We start from the raw sequence: 12,472 nt of genomic DNA, 5'->3' as shown, positions 1-12,472 counted from the left end.
ACCTCTGCCTCCCGGGTGCTGGGATTAAAGGCGTGCGCCACCGTGTCTGGCTTCGTCCTCAGGCTTTGCAGGCAAGTGCCTTAACCACTGAGCCATCTCTCCATCCCTAGATTTGCTGGTTTTTATTAGGAGCTAGGAAGCCCAGGACCCACAATCACTGCATTAGAATAAGGTAACGAACCCTCAGCAGACAAGGATAGATGATCTGGCACTTCCTAATGTAGTCACCACAGGAAACTATCACTTTTCACTAGTTTGGTCCCACATTTAGAGGAAGCCATAGCAGAAATACATTTTACTGAAGTAATCCATTACAGCCAGGTATGGTGGTGTATGAAAGGTTGGGGTTAGCCTTGATCTACATAGTTCTAGACCAGCCAAGGGCTGCACAGCAAGACTATCTCAAAATAAGGGACTAGAGCCGGGCGTGGTGGCGCACGCCTTTAATCCCAGCACTGGGGAGGCAGAGGTAGGAGGATCGCCATGAGTTCGAGGCCACCCTGAGATGACATAGTGAATTCCAGGTTAGCCTGGGCTAGAGTGAGACCCTACCTAGAAAAACAAGAAAACAAAAAAAACAATCAAAATAAAGGACTAGAGAGATGTTCAGTGGTTAAAGGTGCTTGCTCCACAAGTCTGCCCACAGGAGTTCAGGTCCTGAGCACCCACGTAAAGCCAGATGTACGGTGGCGCACTCATCTGTATTCCGAAGAGCATCTTTCCAGCAATGGGAGGCTGTGCTTGGAGTATCCTAAAGCTCGTGTGGGCCAGCTAGACTGGCCTTCCCAGCAGCAAGCAAGATACAGCCTGTCTGAAACAAGGTTGCAGGAGAGGACCAGCACCCCAAGGTGGCGCTCTGGCCTCCACACATGGCCAGTCACTTCTGAGATGGTTGTTCAGCTGATCATTCCTGAACATCAATATTCTGTATTAGCATGTTTGGCTTCAGACAATGATAAATGTCTGTAAAAGGAAATGCTAGAAGGGCTTAAAATAGTAAAAATGCCTTAACAAAAGATGGTCTTGAAAAAATTTTTAGATGGCAATATGATATAGGTCATGTTCATTTAAAAAACAATGTTTTTTGAAGGTGTGTGCTACCATGCCTGACCTTTTTTTTTTTTCCCCCCCTTTGGTTTTTGTGAGGTAGGGTCTCACTCTAGCCCAGACTGACCTGGAATTCACTATGGAGTCTCAGTGGCCTTGAACTCATGGTGATCCTCTGCCTCCCAAGTGCTGGGATTAAAGGCGTACACTACCATGCCTGGCCCAACTTTTTTTTTTTTTTAATTTATTTATTTGAAAGAGAGAGACAAAGAAATGGGCACTACAGGGCCTCCAGCCACTGCAAATGAACTCCAGACGCATGTGCCACCTTGTGCATCTGGCTTATGTGGGTCCTGGAGAATTGAACCTCCATCCTGGGTCCTTTGGCTTTGTAGGCAACACTTTAACCCCTAATCCATCTCATCTCTCCAGCCTTTTTTTGTTTTTTGTTTTTTTGTTTTTTTCGAGGTAGGTTCTTACCCTGGCCCAGGCTGACCTGGAATTCACTATGTAGTCTCAGGATGGCCTCAAGCTCACCGCCATCCTCCTACCTCTGCCTCCTGAGTGCTGGGATCAAAGGTGTGCGCCACCACGCCTGACATTTTTTTTCTTTTATGAGAGAGGGACAGAATTGCAATGCCAGGGCCTCTAGCCACTTTAAAACTAAATCCAGACATATGCACGACCGTATTTGCACGCATCACCTTGTGCAGCTGGCTTACATGAGTCTGGGGAATCAAATCTGGACTGGTTTGTTTTTTTTTTTTTTTTTTTTGTGCCTAATATATCCTAAATTGTGTCTGGATAGCGGTATGTCCCAGTCAGTTCAGCAACACTTAAAAAAAATAACTTTGTTTTAATTTGAAGAAACTTATTCAAACCTAGCGTGGTGATGCACTCCTTTAATCTCAGCACTTGGGAGGTAGAGGTAGGAGGATCACTGTAAGTTCAAGGCCACCCTGAGACTACATAGTCAATTCCAGGTCAGCCTAGCTAGAGCGAGACCCTACCTTGAAAAACCAAAAAAGAAAAACATTTTTTGAGAGAGACAGAGAAAGAAGCAGGCAGACAGAAAGAGAGAATGAGAGAGAGAGAGAGAGAATGGGTGGGCCAGGGCCTCCAGCCAACGCAAAGGAATTCCAGATACATGTGCCACCTTTTGCATCTGGCTTACATGGGTACTGGGGAATCAAACCTTGGTCCTTAGGCTTTGTAAGCAAGCACCTTAACTACTAAGCCATCATTCCAGCCCCAACTTTTTTTTTTTTTTTCGTTTGTTGCTTTTAATTTCAAGGTAGGGTCTCACTCTAGCCCAGGCTGACCTGGAATTCACTATAGTCTCAGGGTAGCCTCGAACTCACGGCGACCCTACTACTTCTGCCTCCCAAGTGCTGGGATTACAGGTGTTGCCTGGCAACATTTTGTTTTTAATAAACAAGGGAAACCCCAACAGTAGCCTGAGACACAATTCTGGTTAATAATTCTAAAGCTGCTGTTAACCTTATGAACTTACTCAAATGTAAAGTGGGAGCAAGTGCCTCAGTTTTGCTATCTTTGGCATAACTGCAGAGCCAGCCATGTATAATTAAAAGCAGTGCGTATAAACTTGTCACTGCCTGTGAAAGAATATTGTTACTTTTCTTACATGTCATCCATGTGTAGTTTCTCCTTGTACATACTTTTGCGTTTGTATTTTATTTTTATTTTTTTTATTGACAACTTCCATAATTGTAGGCAATAACCCATGGCAATTCCTTCCCTCCCCCCACTTTTCCTTTGAAACTCCTCTCTCCATCATATCCCTTCCCTCTCTCAGTCTTTCTTTTATTTTGATGTCATGATCTTTTCCTCCTCTTATGACGGTCTTGTGTAAGTAGTGTCAGGCACTGTGAGGTCATGGATATCCAGGCCATTTTGTGTCTGGAGGAGCACATTGTAAGGAGTCCTGCCCTTCCTTTGGCTCTTACATTCTTTTTTTTTTCACAATTTTTATTAACATTTTCCATGATTATAAAAAGTATCCCATGGTAATACCCTTCCTCCCCCCACTTTCCCCTTTGAAATTCCATTCTCCATTATATCCCCTCCCCATCTCAATCAGTCTCTCTCTTATTTTGATGTCATGATCTTTTCCTCCTCTTATGTTGGTCTTGTGTAGGTATTGTCAGGCACTATGAGGTCATGGAAATCCAGGCCATTTCATGTCTGGAGGAAGCATGTTGTAAGGAGTCCTACCCTTCCTTTGGCTCTTACATTCTTTCCGCCACCTCTTCCACATTAGACCCTGAGCCTTGGAAGGTGTGATCGAGATGTAGTACTCCAGTCACTTCTTTCCAGCACTATACCTTCTGAGTCATCCCAAGGTCACTGCCATCTGAAAAGATTCTCTACCCAAAGTGAGAGTAGCATTAATATAAGGGTATGAATATTAAGTGTTTACCAGACAGTTTGATAAGCATAGTATATACATTTTTCCAGATAGCAGCAGATGTTACACCCCTAGGGCTCATGACTACCTGTTTTAAGTTTTCAGTATCAGGGATGTGTTTCCCCCCATGGAGCAGGCCTCCAGTCCAATTAGAGGGCAGTTGGTTTCCACCATGACAGACGTGCCACTATTGCACCCGTTGGTTCTTTTGGCCTGGCTGGCCAATTATAAGGCTTGCAGTGTCCACTGTTGAGTATCTTCACTGGTGGTATCTCTTTCTCCCATTGAACTACATGTACAATGGCTACTTCCAGCTTCCTGTCAGCTGGTCTACATGGAGGAGGTTATCAGCTCAGTTCCAGCAGGATATCTCTGGCCTTGCAGCCCAAGTATGTGGAGTCTTCAGCAATAGGCTCTTACATTCTTTCCGCCACCTCTTCCACATTAGAACCTGGGTCCTTTGGCTTTGCAAGCAAATGCCTTAACTGCTAAGCCATCCTTCCAGCCCTAGAACATTTTTTAGATGTTTATATGCCATCTGTATTTCTTCTTTTGAGAACTCTATTTAGTTCCATAGCCCATTTTTTAAATATTTATTTCTTAAGACAGAGAGAGAGTGAGAATGGGCACACCAGGGCCTCTAGCCACTGCAAACAAACTCCAGACGTGTGTGCCACCATGTGCATCTGGCTTACGTGGGACCTGGAGAATCAAATCTGGGTCCTTAGGCTTTGCAGGCATGAGCCTTAACCACTAAGCCATCTCTCCAGCTCCCATGACCCATTATTTATTTATATATTTTTAAAGTTTTTGTTTATTTTTATTTGAGAGCGACAGACAGAGAGAAAAAGAGGCAGATAGATGGAGAATGGGTGTGCCAGGACCTCCAGCCACTGCAAATGAACTCCAGATGCATGCTCCCCCTTGTGTATCTGGCTTACCTGGGGACCTGGGGAACACCAGGGTCCTTAGGCTTCACTGGCAAGCACTTAACTGCTAAGCCATCTTTCCAGCCCCATAGCCCATTTTTGAATTGGGTTATTTGATTTCTCATTATTTAGTTATATACACACAAATAATATATATTTGTATTCTTTGTATATTTTGGATATTAATCCTCTGTCAGATGTATAGCTGGCAAAGATTTTCTCCCATTCTGTAGGTTGCCTCTTTGCTCTATTCACAGTGTCCTTTGCTGTACAAAAGCTTTGTAATTTAATCAGGTCCCAGTGTGTTCCCTTCCTTCCTTCCTTCCTTCCTTCCTTCCTTCCTTCCTTCCTTCCTTCCTTCCTCTCTCTCTCCCTCTCTCTCTCTCTCTCTCTCTCTCTCTTTCTTTCTTTCTTTCTTTCTTTCCTTCGTCCTTCCTTCCTTCCTTCCTTCCTTTGTTTTGTTTTGTTTCTCTAGGTAAGGTCTCACTCTGGCTTAGGCTGACCTGGAATTCTCTATGCAGTTTCAGGTTAGCCTTGAACTCATGGTGATCCTCCTACCTCTGCCTCCCGAGTGCTGGGATTAAAGGTATGCGCCACCACACCCAGCTCCCAGTGTGCTTTCTTTTGATATTTGGAACTACAGATAGTCGAGGGTTAGAAATTTTATCTTTCAAAGATGGGTGTGGTGGTGCACGCCTTTAATCCTAGCACTGGGAGGTAGAGGTAGGAGGGCTGTTGTGAGTTTGAGGCCATCCTGAGACCACATAGTGAATTCCACATCAGCCTGAGCTAGAGTGAGACCCTATCTCAAAAAACCAAAAAAAAAAAAAAAAAAAAAAAAAAGGAAAGAAAAGAAATTTTATCTTTCAGGCCTAGAGAGATGGCTTAGCAGTTAAGGCTCCTGTCTGTGAGGCTTAAGGACCCAGGTTTGATACCCCAGAACCTACTTAAGCCAGATGCACATGGTGGCCCATGTGGCCGAGTTCATTTGCAGTGCCTAGAGGCCCTGGCATGCCCATTACCCATTCTCTCTCTGTCTCGCTGATAAATAAAACATGATTGGAAAATATTAGCTTTCCATGGAAGCTTCAAGAATAGTAGTTGCCTCTCCTTTGAAATAGTTTCATTCCTACTTCTGTTTAAGGGCCAATTTTCATTAAAGAAAATACCATCTAATTAATTGCCAGGGATTTTCTTTCTGTAAGTTCACCTTGAGTGCTGCTCTTTATTATTATTTTTGTTTATTTTTATTTATTTATTTGAGAGTGACAGACAGAGAGAGAGAGAGAGAAGGAGGGAGGGAATGGGCACACCAGGGCCTCCAGCCACTGCAAATGAACTCCAGACCTGTGTGCCCCCTTGTGCTTCTGGCTAACATGGGTCCTGGGGAATGGAGCCTCGAACCAGGGTCCTTAGGCTTCACAGGCGAGCGCTTAACCGCTAAGCCATCTCTCCAGCCCAAGTGCTGCTCTTTACTGTGTGATATTCATCACACTTTTCTTTTGTTTGTTTGTATTTGAGGCGGGGTCTCACTGTAACTCAGCCTCCCTTGTGTTGGATCTAAGGGCATGTACCACCATGGCCTGCTTTATCACACTTTTATTTTTGGTTTTTCAAGGTAGGGTCTCATTCTGGTTCAGGCTGACCTGGAATTAACTCTGTAGTCTCAGGGTGGTCTTGAACTCATGGCAATCCTCCTACCTCTGCTCCCCCCCACCCCAAGTGCTGGGATTAAAGGTGTGTGCCACCACACCTGGTTTATCACACTATTTAACTACTTGGTCTTCCTTTGTGATGTCCACAGGGCATCATGGGAGCATGCATGGAATGAATGTATGTTGTATGTAGGCGAACAGACAAAAGTCTCTGGTCAATTCTCAACCTCTGGGCTCCTGGCCCCCTTAGAATCTTATTAAGCCTCTAGCTGATCTCTCAAATATAAACTCAGTTTGATGTAGTCTCTGGATAGTCACAAGGACTTCCTCTGCAATTGTAACCAATAACCAGACCACAGATGTGTTACGTCCTACAAGGAGAGTCCTTCATAAGAAAGGAGGTGGCGGGGGCATTACCATGGGATATTGTTTACAATCATGGAAGTTGTTAATAAAAAAATAATAATAATAAAGGGCTGGAGAGATGGCTTAGCGGTTAAGCACTTGCCTGTGAAGCCTAAGAACCCCGGTTCGAGGCTCAACTCCACAGGCCCCACTTTAGCCAGATGCACAAGGGGGCGCACGCGTCTGGAGTTCATTTGCAGAGGCTGGAGTGCCCATTCTCTCTCTGTCTCTCTTCTCTATCTCTCTCTGTGTGCTTGCAAATAAGTAAAACAAAATAATTTTACAAAAATAAGAAGAAAAATAAAAAGAAAGGAGGTCTGAGCTGGGCATGGTGGCGCATGTCTTTAATTCCAGAACGGGGGGTGGGGGGGAGAGAGGTAGGAGGATTGCCAAGAGTTCGAGGCCACCCTGAGACTACATAGTGAATTCCAGGTCAGCCTGGACCAGAGTGAGAACCTACCTCAAAAAAACCAAAAAAGAAAGAGGGAGGAAGAGAAGAAGGGAGGAAGCAAGGAAGGAAGGAAAGTTCTAAAACCCAAAATGCTAATGGTCCCCAGGGTTCAGGGAACTGAGGATGAGGTTGCAGGACTAGCTCACATCCTAGTAATTCAGGCATAGAGCTGAGAATGGCCTTGGAGGAGTTGGGGTTTGGCTGTGGAACTATCAGGAGGCCGAAGCAACAAGGCACGAGAGCCGACTGTCGCTGGGTTTGTGCAGGGTGCAGAATGAGTTACCTGATACGAAAGTCATTTACCGCCCTGGATCGGGGGTGTCTCCTCGGCAAGGAATGGTTAAGGGAAGAAAAGGTTTGTCTTGGTTTATGGTTTCAGAAGAAACACAGCACTCTGTTCGCCTTTTCTCTGCTCTTCGTGGCTTCTCTGCGGGGAGTTTAAAAAGTGTGTGGGGGAGTTTGAAGGGGGATCCGGGGCTCAGTCACTGAAGCCCCCGCAGAGCGCCCACGATGGACAATGGCCAGGGCTGGTGCTGCTGCATAGAGAAGAGCAAGGTGTCCGGCCAATGGATTCTGGTCGAGTGATGGCCATTGGCTGACAACCTGGGGAAGATGACCAGAGAACCTCCCCCCCCACCCCATCCTCTGTCTTCACTGCTGTGGTCTGCAGTTGATGACCTCGATAGAGTTTGTTTGTTTGTTTGTTTTCGAGGTAGGGTTTCACTCTAGCTCAGGCTGACCTGGAATTCACTCTGTAGTCTCTCAGGGTGGCCTCAAACTCACAGAGATCCTCCTATCTCTGCCTCCCCGAGTGCTGGGAGTAAAGACGTGCACCACCACGCCCAGCTCAATATAGTTTATTTATTTTTGATTTTTTGTTTATTTTATTTATTTATTTGAAAGTGACAGAGAAAGAGGCAGATATATATAGAAAGAGAATGGGCGCGCCAGGGCCTCCAGCCACTGCAAACGAACTCCAGAAGCATGCGCCCCCTTGTGCATCTGGCTAACATGGGTCCTGGGGAACCGAACCTCGAACCGGAGTCCTGAGTGTTCACAGGCAAGCACTTAACCTGCTAAGCCATCTCTCCAGCCCTCAATATAGTTTTGGCTGTTAAATGTTTTTTGTTGAGGGAAGTTAACTTTTATGGAGTTAGAGCCTAGATTGTAAGCTCCTGCGGCGGTCCTGTTTGCTCCTGGGCTTTTTTATTTCTGAATTTTGAGGTACTCTGCTCGTTCAAGCGTGGTCTGGAACTTCGGGGCTGTGTGTGACGCCAGACTCAAGAGTTGGGGGTTCCTCCGCTACGGAGGTGCTAAAGGAGCTGCGTTCATTCTGAAAGACAAGTCCTTGCAGCATCTGCTGAAGAAACCAGATGCCAACTGGAGCTGCAGAGGCCCTTACTGGCTAGGACTGATGAACTGGAAGAAAGGTTGGAGGATAGTATTGTTTGTATCGGGGGACTTTAATTTCTGTGTGAGACCAAAGGAGGAGAGATGCATTTTGTGCAAAATTTAAAATGTTTTATGTGGTACACTATATTGTAATCTGTGTGAGTTTGGACAACCTAATTTAGCTCTAAATGACAATGGAACCTAGAATAAGAGATGAAGTCTTTGTTTTTCTGTACGATTCAATGTTCATAATCCCATGTATTTGAGGGGATTTGGGGTATAAAATTAAAGACACTTACTTGCAAAGATGGGTCAGGAAGGGAAGCATGGAACTGTATGCAATGGACCCCAAGCTGGGCAAGGAATTGGCATCTTCAAGGTAGTCAAGCTGTAAGTTCATTTGAGTAGCAGACCTGATAAGCATGAGGTCAAAACCCTACCATGTTTTGAAAAAAGAAAAATTTACCATGTTAATAAAAATATTTGCTTGAAAACTGGTGGTGCGTGCCTTTAATCCCAGCACTCGGGTGGCAGATGTAGGAGGATCGCTGTGAGTTCAAGGCCATCCTGAGACTCCATAGTGAATTCCAGGTCAGCCTGGGCTGGAGTGAGACCCTACCTCGAACAACCAAAACAATACTATGCTTATCAAACTGCCCAGTAAGCACTTCTCTTAATATCCATACCCTTATATTAACGCTACTCTCACTTTGGATAGAGAGTCTTATCTTTTCCGATGGCAGTGACCTTGGGATGACTCAGAATGTATCCTAGTGCTGGAAAGAAGTGACTGGAGTACTGAGTTACATCTCCATCACACCTTCCAAGGCTCAGGGTCTAATGCAGAAGAGGTGGCAGAAAGAATGTAAGAGCCAAAGGAAGGGTAGGACTCCTTACAACGTGCTCCCTCCAGACATAAAATGGCCTGGATATCCATGACCTACACAAGACCATCATAAGAGGAGGAAAAGACCATGACATCAAAATAAAAGAGAGACTGATTGAGATGGGGAGGGGATATGATGGAGAGTGGAATTTCAAAGGGGAAAGTGGCGGGAGGGAGGCTATTACCATGGGATATTTTTTATAATCATGGAAAATGTTAATAAAAATTGAGAAAAAAAAAGTATTTGCTTGGAAAAAATAATAAAGAAAGAAAGAAATCAGACTATCACAGTAGGGAAAGCATGGCCACATCGTGTTCACAGCGAGGAAATAGAGAGCTATGAAGGCTGGTGCCCGGCTGCCTCTCTACTTTTTTTAAAAAATTTTTATTTTTGAGGTACGGCCTCATTCTAGCTCCGGCTGGCCTGGGATTTACTATGTAGTCTCAGGTGACCTTGAATTCACAGGGATCCTCCTCCCTCTGCCTCTGCTGGGATTAACAGAGTGCACACCACACCTGGCTTTCCTTCCTTCTTTCTTTTTTGTTTTTTCAAGGTAGAGTCTTACTCTAAGCCCAGTCTAGTTATTCTGTCCTGGAACTCACTCTGTATTTCCAGGTTGGTCTTGAACTCACAGAGAAACTCCTACCTCTGCCTCCTGAGTGCTAGGCTTAAAGGCGTGAGCCACCACACCTGGCTTACCTTTTCTTTCTTTCTATGTGTGGTGTACATGTGTGCATCTTTGTAAGTGCAATGGTTCATGTATGTGCAGGTGTGTGTGCACATGTGTGTGGAGGTCAGAGGTTGACACTGGGTGTCTTCCTCAATTGCTCTTTGTGGTAGTTTGAAAGCAAAATGTCCTCCCCAGAGCCTCATGTGTTTTGAATACCTGGTCCCCAGCTGGTGGCAATTTGGGAAGGTTGTGGAGCCTCTTGGAGGTCAAGCCTTGTCTGCAGGAGGCGTGTTGCTGAGGACAGACCTTGGGGTTTATTAATCCAGCTCACTGGGTCAGACAGAGGTCACTCGGACTACGTCCTTCCTGCTGCTAGAGGTCAACAAAAAGAAGTCCTTTTGCTCCATAAACTGCCGAGCTGGGGGAGGGGTTGTCCAGCTATGAGGAAGAAGGTAGCTGCTATACCTTCCATCTTTTATTTTTTTTGGGGGGGGTGGGATTCTGATTTATTTATTTTGGCTTTTTGAGATAGGGTCTCACTAGCCCAGGCTGACTTGGAATTCACTATGGAGTTTCAGGGTGGCCTCCAACTCACGGCAATCTTCCTACCTCTGCCTCCCGAGTGCTGGGATTAAATGCACCACCATGCTTGGCCTGATTTATTTATTAGAGACAGGCTGGGGGCGGGGGAATGGGAGGGCCAGGATCTCTAGCTTCTGCAAACGAACTCCTGATGCATGCATGCACCATCATGTGCATCTGGCTTATGTGGAACCTGGAGAATCGAACCTGGGTCCTTAGGCTTCGCAGGTATGTCCCTTAAGTGCTAAGCCATCTGTCCAGCCCTTTGTTTTTTGGGAGGGGAGGGAGCGGTTTCGAGGTAGGGTCTCACTCTAGCCCAGGTTGACCTGGAATTCACTATGTAGTCTCCTGGTGGCCTTGAAGTCTCGGCTATTCTCCTACCTCTGCCTCCCGGGTGATGGGAATAAAGGCAAATGCCACCACACCTGGCCCATCTTGTTTTTGAGACAGGGGCTCACTGAACCCAGAGCTCACCGATTTGACCTGATTGGTTAGCCAGGAAGACCAAGGGAGCCTCCTGTTTCTGCATTTCCTGTTCTGGGATTATAGGCATATGCTATCGTGCTTGTGCCTGGCTTTTGTGTGGGAATCTGAACTCAGGTCCTCATGCAGCAAGTGTTTATTCACTGAGCAATCTCCTTAGGCCTCTTCCTTCTTTCTATATCTGAAATAGTGTCCAATTCTGTAGCCCTTGCTGGCCTCAAACTTGTGATCTTCTGCCTCAGTACTGAGTGCTGGAATCACAGTCCTCCACCACTATGACCAGTTAAGGCAAAGACAAAGTAGGGTCTTGTTCTAGTCCAGGCTGGCCTTGAACTCACAGCGATCCTCCTCCCCCTGCCTCCCGAGCGCTAGGGGTTAAAGGCATGGGTCACCACATCCTGCTCTCACCCAGTTTTGACTGATACCTTATTTTTAAATGTATAAATAGGTCCTTATATTTTCCTGTTGTGAAAGTACTTTATACAGTGGAATGCAAAATGCACTGTGATGCATTGATTGGTATTTGGAAAGGAAAGGATATTTCCATCAGGTGCCCACCAGAAGCACTTAAAAAATGTTTTATTGATGATTTATTTTCAGGCAAAGGGAGAGTGGACATGCCAAGGCTTCCTGCCGCTGCGCCACTCTGTGCATACGGCTTCACATGGGCACTGGGAATTTGAACCAGGGCCATCAGGCTTTTTGCTTTTAACCACTGAGCTAACTTCCCAGCCCCAAAGCTTTTTTTAGAGGGAGGTGTTTTTTTTTTTTTTTTTTAAAGGTAGGGTCTCACTCTAGGTCAGGCTGACCTGGAACTCAATCTGCAGTCTCAGGGTGGCCTCAAACTCACGGCGATCCTCCCACCTCTGCCTCCGGAGTGCTGGGATTAAAGGTGTGCGCCACCAAACCTGGCTTAATGATTTGCACTCTCATGACTCAAGGCACTAGTTAGGGAAATGGCCCAGGCCCCACCCATAGGAGACGCAGCACAAAAATGCTTCCCACGCCTCTTTGGCTGGACAAATACTATCACATGCTCGTGTAATTAAATGTTTATTTAATGAAAGATGTATAAAAACTTACAAATCTGAGAACTGAACTATACATCAGAGGACAGGACAGTCAGTGTCTACGGACACAGGTGGTGCGGCTACGCACTGCTCCTCCTCCCTCGCCTCTTCCACCCTCACTGCCGTCTGCTGTTTGGTCTCGCGAGACCATTCTCTTATTGGCCCATAGGAAGATTAACGGACAACTTTTAATGCTTTTAGGCCAGTGGAGAATTCCAGGTGTTTAAAAAAAAAAAAGGAGACTATACATCAAATCAAGTGTGTCCCCCGGCCCACCCCCCCCAATAGCAATTAGATTTTTGGTCCTGATTTCTCTGTCAGTTTTGGTGCATCAGTGAATGTTGCCAGTGAACTGTTGACCTTTTATTTCTCGAGATAGGGTCTCTTTCTGTGGCCAGGGCTGGCCTCAAACTTTCAATCCTCCTGCCTCCACCTCCCCAGTGCTGGGATTATAGACGAATGCCACCATGGCC

This window comes from Jaculus jaculus, chromosome 9 (assembly GCF_020740685.1).
Source record: "Jaculus jaculus isolate mJacJac1 chromosome 9, mJacJac1.mat.Y.cur, whole genome shotgun sequence".
Lineage (NCBI taxonomy): Eukaryota > Metazoa > Chordata > Mammalia > Rodentia > Dipodidae > Jaculus > Jaculus jaculus.
This window is presented reverse-complemented; position numbering follows the sequence as displayed.